General features: G+C 47.4%; 1 non-coding gene across 1 annotated transcript; it reads left to right on the forward strand.

Annotated features, from left to right (window-relative positions):
• The first annotated feature begins 912 nt into the window (after positions 1–912).
• TRNAP-AGG (transfer RNA proline (anticodon AGG)) lies at positions 913–984 on the forward strand. Its single transcript has one exon. It is a non-coding gene; the product is annotated as a tRNA-Pro (tRNA).
• The last annotated feature ends 7,670 nt before the right edge of the window (positions 985–8,654 follow it).

The following is an 8,654-nucleotide window of genomic DNA, read 5'->3' on the forward strand; positions in this document are numbered from 1 at the left end:
AGGGAAGGAGCGGGCGGACGGGAAACACGGGATGGCGCTGGGTGCAGAGACACCTAGCGCAGGCCCTGACTAGGGGATACTAGAACGCGGTTTCGGATGACATAATTTCACACCATTCCGGACAATTACCCCTGATATATAGCCCTGTTTCTGTGTCCATACACCTTTAATAGCGGTATGCCATATATATATATAGATGCGCCCAGTTTCAGTGTGGCTGATCGCAACACAAACGTGCGCACACATTGCACCATGCTATTCCCCGCGCATGCATACGCTACTTTACGCTATGGGAGGCGGCCGTGTACGCAGTGCGTGTATCCACTCGCGGGCACGTGTCTAGCGCAATGCATGGCGCTATTTGCAAGGATATAGCTGGGCATATCTGTGTCTATATATATCTATATATATATATATATATCTATATAGCTATCTATAAAGCCCTAGGAAAGGGGCAGGTTCTGGGAGTGAGGGGGTCACTGGGGGATGGGGCTGCAGAATATGAGCCTGTGACGTCTTGTTGGAATAATATAGCTGCTTACTGAACACATATAACGTGACATTTCCGTCTGTGGCAGTGCTGTGACCTGTAGTACCACAGTCCAAAAATCTATAACAGAACGCTGAGCAGCAAGGTACAGAGGCTTCCCCTGCTAAGCCCCGCCCCTCTGGCCGCGTCACTCCCTCCCGCCCTTTTCAGCTGTCAATCAGCCGCTCGCCCGCCTCTGCCCCAATGGCGCTCTCTCTCCTCAGTAAAGTAAACGTGACGGAGGTGCCGCTGGCAGAGAGACCCGGCTGCTAAGACCGACACGGCGGCATGTGATTCCTACACTATCAAAACATCTCTCGGTATATGGCTCTTACATCACGTCATTCAATCCAAGGCTCATGTAAATCCGGTTTCTGTCAGCTGGCTCGTTGGTCTAGGGGTATGATTCTCGCTTAGGGTGCGAGAGGTCCCGGGTTCAAATCCCGGACGAGCCCAACTTTTTTTTTTTTTTGTATCCTCTTCATTAAAATGTTTTAATTAAAAATATAAGCAAAATATATGTGTGTATACATTTTATGCAGTCTTTTATTTATATATATATATTTATATATATGTGTATCTATATATATATCTATACATATATATATATATATATGCACACACACATATATATATATACTCATACTCATTTATATATGCACCAAGAACTCGTCACTTGCAACATTTCCCCGGAAGTGTCATACTTGGCCACATTTTAATTCTCCTCTTCGGGAGAAGATAGAAGAGAAGATGCAGCTGACCATTTAGCGGCGGTCATGTCATTAGGTCCGGCCCCGTCACAGGGAAAAAAAAAGTGAGTGACAGGTAGACAGCGTTTGGGGATGAGGTAATGGGGGGTGGCTTGAGAAAGCCTGGACCCCTTAAAGACTGTTTTCTGGACATGCATAAATCATACTTCCCTACTCTCCCGATTAGGACGGGAGCCTCCCGAAAACCGTGTGGCGCTCCCCCGGCCCCACAAAAAGGCAGGCAAGGCACCCCCAAGTCCCACACAATACCCCGCAGCAGGGGGGGGCGAGGACACAATTTGCGCTGGTAATCTCGGCATTGTGTAGTGGGGGCGCACCCCGCTCCACCCCTAATGCTCGGGTAATATTCCCGGACGCGGTCCCTCCCCTATGTCGCGCCGCCCCCCTCCCTCCGCTATGTCGACCTGCATGCTCCCTCCCGGTGGGGCAGCCATCATGTCGGCAAGCATGGCATAAATTAGGTACTGCATGCTTGCTCGCAGCAGGAGAGCCCTTTGCATGTCTGGAGGGGATGTAGTGAGGAAGCTGGCGCCATAATCCCGACACCAGTCAGAATCCCACTACCAGCATCCTGAACACCGTCACCCCGATGGTAAGTATTGGGGCTAGGGGGAAAGTTAGGGTTAGGCTGCGGGGAGGAGGGTTAGGTTTAGGTTGTCGGGATTCTAGCACTGTTGGGATGTCGGCGTCAGTATTCTGAGCGCTGGCATCCCGTACCCAACCCTGTCTGGAGAGTGTGTCAACGGCAGGTTAGACTAATGGTGGGTACACACCTGAAAGATGTATGCATACACACTGAAAAACCATCATCGGGGGTTCTGCTGACTACGTCGTTCACAGACATGTCACCTGTGCACACGCTATATAGGCCGTTCAATTGAACGGGTGATATGTCAACCATTTTGTACCCAGCAGGGGTTAAAGTGGGGCGGAACTGCATTTCGTTACTTCTATTTGGAGACGGAACCAGTTCCGCCTCTTCCGTCCCACTACAGCCCGGCGCTGCAGGGAGGCTCCATTTGCCGGGCGCCCGCTGAGATTTTGTTACCAGCAGACGCCCGGCTCCTTTCCCGCAGCTGGAGGCTGGGGCTCACTCCTGAGCTCCGGCTTCCAGCTCCTGCAGTCTGGACGTCTCTCCCATAGGTCTGAGGAGCAGCCAGGCGGACGCAGGAGTGGGGCTTAAGGTAAGTATTGTGTTGTTTTTTTTGTGTGTATTTGCGCGGCACTATTACAGGGGGCATTACTTCTACAGGGGGCATTACTATTGGGGGCATTACCACTGGGGCACTACTACAGGGGGCATTACTGAAGGTGACATTTGGGGGCATTACTTCTGCTCTCTGTAGTTCACAGACATAATGCCTCAGCTGTGCAGCACAGCCGACAGCAGATATATCATGTACGTCTGACCACCTGTACACTTGCTGCGCAGGCTGCCGGTGACTGACATCACAACTGGGCGGGCACATGTAAATGCCCGCCCAGTTGTGACGTCAGACACAACACATCAGGCCAACGATTGGTAAGTGTGTATGCACTTACCAATCATCAGATAGGGCGGTGGAGTAGCACGGGATGTAGTGTTAGAGGAGATAAGCCAGGTTTCTGTGATGGCAAGGAGGTTGAGGATGAAGTATGAGTTGGATGCAAAGTTTGGGGGTGGAATGTGCAGAGAGTGGGGACTGCAAGGGGTTTGGGTGAGATGTCACCACCAAGTAGCTGCCTTGGGAAAGAGGAGGTGAGGATATATGGGTGTGAGGTTTGTTCCCACTTATGTCGGCTGGGGAGTGCGATGGCCACAGGCAAAAAAGCACATCATGGGTTCAGACTAGGGAGGAGGGAAGTAGTGATAACGGAAAGGAGTAATAGAATGCTGTAGAGAGAGGAGAGGAGTTTGGAGAAAAATGTTGTGAAAGTGAGTAGGAGAAAGAGAGGTGAATTCAGTATGTGCAATGGTGGAGGGATATGATAAATATGGGTTATCTAGGATAACAGTAAGTGATTGGGAAGGAACAATTAATCCAGGCTGTGGAGGGCATTGGCGGAGGTTACTTTACCACCTCTCGGCGGGGGTGAATAGAGTGGGCAGTCGCTTCAGCTTTCACACGAGGACCAGGCTGATGACAGTTGGGTTCATTGGGTCCAGAAGCCAAACCAAGATGGCAGCAGCAGTCACAGTTGAGCACAGTGGGCAACTGAACTTGATACAGCACTGACCACTGAGCTATGTGGGTCCAGCAGATGAACAGAGATGGTAGTTCAGTAGCTAATGTCCGTTTAAGTGCCATCCACATGCCGCCAGTAAGGAGCGAGCTACACACATGCCCCAAATTACAAGCAGCTTGGGTCTTGCTAGCAGACTGACATCCATGATAATAAAAATAGGCACACATTGGAGAGCCATTGGTTAACTGGTTAAACAAAAGACAGTTACCATGAGCAGAGGCAACCTCACAATGACCACTAACTACCCCGTGTCAACGCACCAATGGCATCTACTGTAACTCAGAGCAGCCCTGTATGAATGCTGTGCGTGAGGATAAAGCCCATTAATCAGTTACACTTTGTATGAAAAAAAAGAGTCTATTCAAACCAGCTGATCGTCCCGGTAATGGAGCCGACATCTTCTTCTTATTCAGCCGCAAGCAGGTAAATATTTGACTTTGCTGGGATTGTTTGTATTCTGTGTAGGGTTACAAGCTAGTATCACCTTTTCAAACACTAAATAATGTTGGAGAGTTTTGTGCGTGGATGTAGAGCGTGTCAAAAATTCCGATTGTAGTGTATTCATAGATCTGCTGAGGTTATTAGGAAAAAAAACTAAGAAAAAAAAATTGAAAAAGAAAAAAAAACAGAAAAAATAAAATAAAAAAAAAGTAGAAAAAAAAATAATAAAAAAAGTAGAAAAAAATGTTTTAGAAAAAATATATGTATTTTTTTATGAAGACGCAGGTTGTAACGTGGTATCATTCAGCCGTGACGTCTTCAGAAGAAGAAGGGCAGTGGTGCTGTGTAGGTGGTCAGTATTAAAAAAGGTAGAAATTACTATCCTGCAAAATAACCCACCAGTCGCAGTCGTTTTTGGGGTGTGTCTCTGTCTGCAACTGCGATCCTGTACGCAGTAAAAATGGCTCCAATATGTCAGTTCCTGCGGCCATTCTGTGCGACCGTTGGGTTACTCAGAAGTCTAAGGGGTAAATTTATTAACATTCGAGTTTGGTCTGAGATTGCAATCTCGGGTGAGTTTAGGCATTTTTTCAACTTGCAAATTTACTAAAGACAAACTCGGGTGAGATTTCTCTCTTTTCACTGAAAAACTCGGGTGAGATTGCAAACTCGAGTAAACTCACCATTGGCCAAACTCGGAAGTACTTTTCATGAAATAGATACAATTTGGGAATTTACTAAGATACAAGATTACAATCTCGGGTGTAATGGTAGCAAACTCGCAGCTAAACTGAAGTTTCAAATAGACCACCTCCTGATCTGTGCGATCTCAGCTAAACTCACTTTCTTAGTAAATTTGAGAGTTTCAGAAGCCTAAAATCACCCGAGTTTCGGCGATGCAAATCGAGTTTAAAAAAAAAAAGACTCGATCAAACTCGAATCGAGGTAAATTTACTCTTAATAATCGAGTGATAGCAACCGAGCTGCATCTGATTCTGATTCAGAGCCGGACGCTATTTGCGGTCGTTCGTTCAGAAAAAAGGGGTGGCTATTCAAATGAACCGTTCGCTCTTTGCGGTCTGTTCACACCTCTATGTCTGAACGAGCGAACAAAACTTGCGGTCGTAATTTTGAAAAATATGCCCCCTGGCAGCTCGCATCATACGTCATGTCCGCTATTTATTAGATTAATCGAGTACATCGAACAGCGTATGAGCTGCTCGCTATTCTTGTGGTTGGTTTTTCCTACCGCTATCTTGCGAGCAGTTCTGACTATAAATCAACCAAGTGACGTGGTCAATGACGCTGCTGTATTAATTATGCACACCCTTAAAACGCCCGTTTTGACCTTTAAGCACGCCTGCGTTCTGAATTCCACTCCCCGTTTTCAAGCACTTTCCCCTGTTACCACCCACATACGCCTCCTCCTGTCACTCATATTAGCAGGCACTCGCTATTTAGCGAACAAACGATTTTCGGCCGCACTGACTGGTTCGCACATGCGTATTACAATCCGTACGCATGCGCAGATGAGCGAACATCGCTCATAACGAACGAGCGGCCGCTTACGAGCGGCTCTGAATGAGGGCCTTAGTACGCAGCTGTTTGGATTTGCAAAATCCCTGTGGCTGCGACCTTTGCATATTTTTGCAGCTGCAGCAACATTACTATCCATCTCTGTATTAGGCCCTCTTCTACTGTACCTGAGACCTAATAGCCGGTATGGGACACAAGTATGACTAATGATTACTCCTATCCACAATTAATAGTTGGATCCAAACCACCCATATTCTGATTAATTACATAGATATGTTTGGGTTTTTTAAAAATAGCTGTGCTTTGGTGGTTGAGCACAGGTTACAGTGGAATTGGGGGCAAGAGGCTTTGAAAACGGGCCTTGTGGTGCACAAGTTATAGTGGAAATGGGAGCAAGGGGATTTGGGAGCAAGGGGAGGCAATCGGGAAGCCGACTGCCTAAATACCGGCAGCCGGCTTCCCGACTATCTTATCCCGGCAAGGGTGAAATGCCGGGCGTCTAGATGTAGACGCCCGCATTTCTACGACGCCGGGAGACCGGCGCCCGGCATCACGATCGTAGTGATGCCGGGCGCCGCGAGCGGACAGCCGCGGGGGGGGAGGGTTAGGTTTAGGGCTCCCGGGGGGGACTTAGGGTTAGGCAGCCCCCGGGGGGGACTTAGGGTTAGGCACCCCACCGGGGGACTTAGGTTTAGGCAGCGGGGAAGGGGGTGGTTAGGGTTAGGCACTTAGAGGGGGGATTAGGGTTAGGCACTTGGGGGGGAAGTTAGGGTTAGGCACCCCTAAGGAGGGTTAGGGGGGTTAGGTTAGGTTAGTGGATACTTACCTATCCACGATCTGGATTTCCAGCGTTGTCAGGCTTACACTGCATCGCACTCTGCTCCTGTCGGGCTGCCGCTGACGGGAATCGAACCACCGGCCATGCGGCCGGCGGTATTTCATACCAATTCCAGGAGCAAGGCCTTGGGAGCAAGGGGATTTGGGAGCTGGGGCCTTGTGGTGCACAAGTTATAGTGGAAATGAGAGCAAGGGGATTTGGAAGCAGGAGCCTTGTAGTGGTGCACAAGTTATAGTGGAAATGGGAGGAAAGGGATTTGGGATCAGGGGCCTTGTGGTGCACAAGTTATGGTGGAAATGGGAGCAAGGGGATTTGGGAGCAGGTGCCTTGTGGTGGTGCACAAGTTATAGTGGAAATGGGAGCAGGGGCCTTGTGGTGCACAAGTTATAGTGGAAATGGGAGGAAGGGGATTTGGGAGCAGGGGCCTTGTGGTGCACAAGTTATAGTGGAAATGGGAGCAAGGGGATTTGGGAGCAGGGGCCTTGTGGTGGTGCACAAGTTATAGTGGAAATGGGAGCAAGGTCCTTATGGTGGTGCACAAGTTACAGTGGAAATGGGAGCAAGGTCCTTATGGTGGTGCACAAGTTATAGTGGAAATGGGATTAAGGGGATTTGGGAGCAGGGGCCTTGTGGTGGTACATAAGTTATGGTGGAAATGGGAGCAGGAGCCTTGTGGTGCACAAGTTATAGTGGAAATGGAAGTAAGGGGATTTGGGAGCAGGGGCCTTGTGGTGGTGCACAAGTTATAGTGGAAATGGGAACAATGGGTTTTGGGAGCAGAGGCCTGCCAAGAACCTTCATAAGGAAGAGGGTTATGTTTACACTGAGAAATCTGTTTTTGGACAACCTCTGTGAGGTGAAAGAAAATAAAATCTCAATTTCTACACAAGAGATATATTTTGATATCTTATTTAATTAAGGACGTTCTAGAGTTCAGTTTAATTGAGCACCTGCAGCAGATATACACCAAAGGCACATAATACTGGATTTTGGAGTCATTTTTCAGATGTTCAGACTACAACGTGTAATGAGTTAATAATAAGAAATGTGAATAATAAGATCCTCATTAATCATTGTCATGAAACAGAATAATAACAAATAAAACAGTGTAACCAAGGTCACACACATTGCAGCCATCAATGAACAATTCAGGGCAATGGAAAAATATACTACATTCCTGTAACTGTTTAACCCTCTACGTACACAACATGTAATATGTCTGTGCTGCAAGCGCTATCATCGGAGGTGCCGATTTCCTGTGATTCTGTAAATGGGGCAATTAACGATAATGGCCGATAGCTCTGTCTTCAGGAAATAGTTTCATCTTTTATTTACATTAAAAATTAGCACAAAAAAATAATCGTCTGTAATGTATATTATTTATGCTTGTGATATTCTGAGACTTTGTTCAGCATAAATTGGGACCGTTTCAGGGTCTGATTCAGGGGTGGACGATATGCCGATGTTTGTGCAGTTTGCACAAGCGTCGCGATGGTTTTCCTAATGGCGGTCATAGTTGAGAATTTGGACATAGAGTGATTGTCAGTCATTGTGCGTTTATGGGTGGCAATGGTGTGGGGGGGGGTGGCCAGTCAAACCCTGGCGTGTTGCGAGCGTTTTGTGGGAATGACGGACCCAGCAACCGGCCCCGGCGGCTTAGTTCCGATCGACACTCTCAGCATAGGGATGCTCAGAAATTCGATGGTCTATCTTTGTACGCAAGCAGTGGATTAGAGACACAGCCGGCGGGCGTCTCCGTACAAAGTAAAGCTGCTGTGGCATTAGCATAAATTATCAGTCAAATTAGCGTCCATTTCTGTATCATTCCCTCCGTGTTTGCGAAACATTGACGCTCTTTGAATCCTGGTATTTGTAGAAACATTTTGTGTATATGAAGCTTACAGTATATATCATTTATTTATCAACAACAGACATATTTCTTGCATTGCACAATTAATTAAACTACAAATAGAGATATGCACTTAAAACCGTTTTTAATTAGCAAACTGACACAAAAAATACAAATGGTCCTGTCTATAATCTACATCAGTACTGAAACATATGAAGCATGTGGGACAGTCTGTGTATTTAGGGCCTGATTCAGAGCCGGACGCAATTAGCGCTCGCTCGTCCAGAAAATAGGGGTGGCTATTCAAATGAACCGTTCGCTCTTTGCGGTCTGTTCACGCGTCTAGGTCTGAACGAGCGAACAAAACTTGCGGTCATTTTTTGGATAAATACGCCCCCTGGCCGCTCGCATCCTACGTCATGTCCGCTATTTATTAGATTAATCGAGTACATCGACCAGCGTATG

Source organism: Taudactylus pleione, unplaced genomic scaffold (assembly GCF_031769625.1).
Source record: "Taudactylus pleione unplaced genomic scaffold, aTauple2 ptg001016l, whole genome shotgun sequence".
In the NCBI taxonomy this organism is placed as follows: Eukaryota; Metazoa; Chordata; class Amphibia; order Anura; family Myobatrachidae; genus Taudactylus; species Taudactylus pleione.